The sequence below is a fragment of the Loxodonta africana genome, chromosome 1 (assembly GCF_030014295.1).
Source record: "Loxodonta africana isolate mLoxAfr1 chromosome 1, mLoxAfr1.hap2, whole genome shotgun sequence".
Lineage (NCBI taxonomy): Eukaryota > Metazoa > Chordata > Mammalia > Proboscidea > Elephantidae > Loxodonta > Loxodonta africana.
The window spans coordinates 145,949,224-145,955,028 of NC_087342.1; positions in this window are offsets into that span (position 1 = coordinate 145,949,224).

The window sequence follows — 5,805 nt, forward strand, 5'->3', positions numbered from 1 at the left end:
AAAAGGGAAGAACACGCTCAGTGTTGCTCAAGCTGAAGGAACTGATGAAAAATTCAAGCCTCAAGTTGCAATATTAAAGGATTCTACAAGCAAAAACATTGAATGACACAGGAGGCATCAAAAACAGGTGGAAGGAATACATAAAGTTACTGTACCAAATAGAATTGGTCTACATTCAAACATTTCAGGAGGTAGCATAAGGTCAAGAACAAATGGTACTGAAGGAAAAAGTCCAAGCTGCACCGAAGGTATTGGCAAAAAACAGGGCTTGAGGAATTGAGGGAAAACCAGTTGAGATGTTTGAACAAATTGATGCAGCTGTGGAAACACTCCCTCATCTGTGTCAAGTAATTTGGAAGACAGCTACCTGGCCAACAGACTGGAAAAGATCCATATTTGTGCCAATTCCAAAGAAAGGTGACCCACCCAAATGCAGAAATTATCTAAAAATATCATTAATATCATGTTAGTCATCTAGTACTGCTATAACAGAAATGTCATAAGTGATGGATTTAACAAAGAGAAGTTTATTTCCTCACAGGAAAGTAGGCTAAAAGTCCAAATTCAGGGCATCAGCTCCAGGGAAAGGCTTTCTTTCTCTGTAGGCGCTGGAGGAAGGCCCTTGTCCTCAACCTTACACTGGTCCAGGAGTCTCTCAGCCACAGAGACCCTGAGTCCAAGGGATGCGCTCTGCTCCTGGTGCTGCTTTCTTGGTGGTATGAGGCTTCACTGTCTCTCTGCTTGCTTCTCTCCTTCGTACCTCAAGAGATTGCCTCAAGACAGAATCCAATCTTGTCTCACTAACACAAAGGCTGCCCATCTCCCTCATTAACATCATAGGGCAGGATTTACATTGACAGGAAATTGTCAGAAATTCAAGCTGGATTCAGAAGAGGACATGGAACAAGGTATACCATTGCTGATGTCAGATGGTTCTTGGCTGAAAGCAGAGAATACCAGAAAGATATTTAACTGTGTTCTACCGACTATGCAAAGGCATTCTACTGTGTGGATCATAAGAAATTATGGATAACATTGCAAAGAATGGGAATTCCAGAACACTGAATTGTGCCCATGAGGAGCCTGTACATAGGCCAAGAGGCAGTTGTTCAAACGAGGGGATACTGTGTGGTTTAAAATCAGGAAATGTGTGCATTATGGTTGTGTCCTTTTACCATACTTATTCAATCTGTATGCTGAGCAAATAATCTAAGAAGCCAGATTATATGAAGAAGAACGTGGCATCAGGATTAGAGGAGGATTTATTAACAACCTGTGATATGCAGATGACACAATCTTGCTAGCTGAAAGTGAAGAGGACTTGAAGCACTCGCTCTTGAAGATCAAAGACCACAGCCTTCAGTATGTATTACATCTCAGCATAAAGAAAACAAAAATCCTCACAAGTGGACCAATAAGCAATGTCGTGATAAATGGAGAAAAGATTGAAATTGTCAAGGATTTCATTTTACTTGGATCCACAATCAATGCCCATGGAAGCAGTAGTCAAGAAATCAAAAGATGCATTGCAATGGGCAAATCTGTTGCAAAAGACCTCTTTAAAGTGTTAAAAAGCAATCACTTTAAGGACTAAGGTGGGTCTGACCCTAGCTGTGGTGTTTTCAATCACCTCATACGCATGTGAAAGCTGAACAAAGAATAAGAAAGACTGAAGGAGAATTACGGTGTTAGTGAAGAACATTGAATATACCATGGACTATCAGAAGAACGAACAAACCTGTCCTGGAAGAAATACATTCAGAGTGCTCCTTGGAAGTGAGGATGGTGAGACTTCATCTCACTAACTTTGGGTATGTTATCATGATTGACAAGTCCCTGGAGAAGGACATCATACTTGGTAAAGTACAGGGTCAGTAAAAAAGAGGAAGATCCTCAATGAGATGGGTTGACACAGTAGCTGCAACAATGGGCTCAAGCATAGCAAAAGTTGTGAGGATGGTGCATGATTGGGGCAGTGTTTCTTTCTGTTGTACATAGGGTTGCTATCCGTCAAAACTGACCTGACAGCATCTAACAACAACAACCTGCTTCATATAGTTGTTATGGGAACAGAATGAGTTAATCTTTATAAGGTGCTTATAAGAGTGCCTGGCATATACTAAATGTCATATAAACGTATGTTTTGTTGTTGTTGGCTACCCTTGAGTCAGTTCTGACTTATGGTGACTCCATGTGTGCCAAGTAGAACTGCTCTATAGGGTTTTCAAGGCTGTTACCTTTCAGAAGCAGAGCACCCAACCTGTATTCCAATTATCTTTTGGGGAAGGGAGATTAGGATGTTACTGGGTATATTAGCCCCCACATTCTCTATTCCTGTTGCAAATATTCTATGTTTCATTTCTTATATTACACCATGCAGAAATTCATTATCTCTACATGAGATTTAAGGAAGCATGAGTTATTGATTTAAACCTTGCATCTGGTACAGAGTTAAACCTCTCCTGCCCAATGAGACACCTGAAATGGAGCCCACAGTTGATTGCTCTATGATGACTGGTTTTCATTCTGCTTCCAAGATACAGAGGAACATCCATTAGAGTTTGGCGGAAACTGTTCTGTAATCACCACAACAGCCTGAGTTTGCCTCAGGAGCTAGAGGGAGGAACAGGTTTTCAAACTATTTAATTGTAATCTAGAGACATATCTTGCTTTGTCTGATTTACGAGTTAAATGATTTCACCTGGTCTTGGGAGAAAACTGACATTCAGTTTCTCATTCCTGCTTCACAGATTACTGTTTCCGGTGAACAGAGCAACCACTTGCACACTCATTCTGACTTGAATCAGGCGATATGCTGCTTACTGATTCATTTGAGTTGTATAGCGGGAGGCTCTAAGGAGGAGTAAAGGAAGGCATTCTCCCTCCATCGTGAGAAAGAAGTGTTATGGGAACTTTTTTTTAAAAAAGAATTGAAGATAGGTATAATTCCAAGGTTGAGCTCAGAGGGAATGAAAATGAAATTAAGAGGAAATGGGTAGAAATTAAAATGATTGAGAAGTATGAGGACAAAGTTAACTATCTAGGCCCAAGTAGAGGAGTCAGTAAGAGGCAGAGCTGGAGGCAAGATGGAGGGATGAAGAGCCCAGGAACCCACTGATCACAGGCTGCCAGGAAAAGATCTGCATTTGTGCTTGGCATGGTTGTTTCGCTTGACTTACTACTTTTACTCAAACTTTCCATCTATCTGGCAAGATTTTACTTTTTTTGTATTCCCACTCTGATGTTGTGGGCTTAGCAGCATTCCTTTAGGTGATTCAGAGTGTAAAATCAAAGCCCTTTATTTTGAACTTTAGAGGAATCTGTTGAAATTGGAATGACAACTCCACTTGCATTCCTAAATTGCAGCATGTAGTCCCTTTATCCTCTTAACACACATCAAGACTATCTCCTCTTTGTATGAGGACCATGTCCCGGCCCTTAAATAATGACATATGTCAAATATCAAAGGTGATTGAAAATGGCACCTGTCATCAGTTTATGGACAGTTCCAAGAAGGAGGGAAGTTCACTTCACAGCCCAGTGCTTTCTACTTGAAGCTTGAACACTCACCCCTCCCTCTCCCTTTACCAGACTCGACTGGTCACCAGGACGGATGGCCAAATAATCAGACTCATACAAATCAGAGCTGTTCCATTGTCAAGCTTTATTAATAATTTCAAGGAGACAAGTAATCAAGAGGGACAGGCTAAGCAGGGAAAAGTCCAGGATTGTCCGCAGTATTGAATATACTTTCTCCTGATATTGAATACACTCTGGCCCCGGTGTAGACCATATGAAGTCCCTAAGGGATGTGTGCAGGTCAAATCGCTTACACAGAAGAGGCCCATTTTTGCACCAAACATCTCCATTTTATACTCAGCTTCTTACCTGACTTTTACAGGGAGCCAAGGCCCCAAAATTCATAAATTTTAGGATTGTTTACCAGAAGCAATCCTAAGCAACTGGGTAAGCCATTGCCTTTGAGTCAATTTTGACTCATAGCAACCCTATAGGACAGAGTAAAACTGCCCCACACTGCCTGGTAGATTCGAACAGCTGACCTTTTGGTTAGCAGCCATAGCTCTTAACCAGGTATGTGCTACTAAAACTGTCCTTAGGGAGGGACTCTTCCACCAGCAATCAATCCCATTTGTTTGCTTGGCAGGAGGCCTGTCATTAGCATCTTTATAAGGAGATTAGACTAGTTGCCTGCCTTCTTTATTTCCTGGAGATCACCCTTCCCCTCTTAAAGAGGGCAAATGGATTGCAGGCCTGCTGCTCAATCTCTTTCTTTTTGGAAATAAGAGGATCTGCTCACTTGGAAAGCCTCAGGAAAGCACTGCTCTAGGGAATCCATTTTTAAAGCAAACGACACAGCCAATTCTCATCAAAGGAAGAGCCATGTTATGAGATTTCCCAAAAGAGCCAAAAACCACCAAACCCACCGCCACCGAGTTGATTCCGACTCATAGTAACCCTGTAGGACAGAGTAGAACTGCCTGATAGAGTTTCCAAGGGGCCCTTGGTGGTTTCGAACTGCCGACGTCTTGGTTAGCAGCCGTAGCACTTAACCACTACACCACCAGGTTTTCCCCCAAAAGAGCAGATAGTGAAAAACTTCTATTTGATTTGGGAATATTTATCCCAGAGATTTACTTTTCTCATTATAATTTGCTTGGGTTCATTTAAGAAAGTGCTTGAGTTCCCCAAGCAACTGTCATTCCGTGTGAGAAGGAAGCAACCTAGCTCTAGAGAATGTTCTCGGCACAGAGAAAAACTGACTTGGTAAAAACATGAACCACAGAGAGCAGCTGAAGAATCTTCCTTAGAGATTTCCTAGTTTCATACAAAGCCAGTTTGAGGCAAAACCCATTCAAACCTTGAGGTGATGCTTGTTTGAAGTGGGCCATCCTTGATAGCACTTTTTTATGTGCTATAAATGAGTTGTTACTCATGAGGATAGGATGACTGATGCGTGTCATAAAAAGGCGCACAAATAGATTCACTGACTTGCCCAGAGTACCAAAATTATTTACTTTTGGATTTAAATTCAGGGCTCCAGACTCCAAAGATCGTCTTTTCTCCACAGTTTGAGACTGTGGACTGCAATTGCTGTTAACATAATGCGTAATAAAAAATAATAGTAGCTACTACCATGTGGTGAGCATTTAATCTGTGACAGACACTGTGCTAAACTCTTATGTCATCTCATTCTAGTTGCAACAATCCTGGAGGGAGTATTTATTCCTACTTTACAGATGAGAAAACTGAGGCACAGAACAAGTTAGTAGCAGAACATGGATTTGAACCTAAGTCTCTTCTACTCTAATTCTGTGCTCTCACCCACCTGCTACATTGCCTTTCCTGAACTGCTTTGATCTTGGCAAAGAATTTAGTTACACTGATTAATTATTTTTTACTTTTTCACAAATGAACAAAGGTGAACAAATGATTTGCCAGGGCCCAGACGTCCATGAGTTTAAGAGCTGTTTTTGTTACCCAGAGCAGTTCCTGCCTGGTTTGGCTTCCTGTCAATAAAGACACACTGAGGTGAGGAGAGAGGAAAAGCGTTTATGGCAAGCTCACAGGCAAGGAGCAAGGAGGTGTATATCTCAAACTGAGTTCCCTGTACAAAGGGAGGTAGAACGTTTTATACCATCCTTCACAAGGAAGTACATACAAACGTCGTGGACTACATAGGTTATCATGGCGCACAGGCACAGTAAAAGAAACTGTATTTTTTCCCCTTAGTATGTACTCTGCCCTGGGCAGAGATCTTAATATTTAATTAGGTCTTAGTGAGTC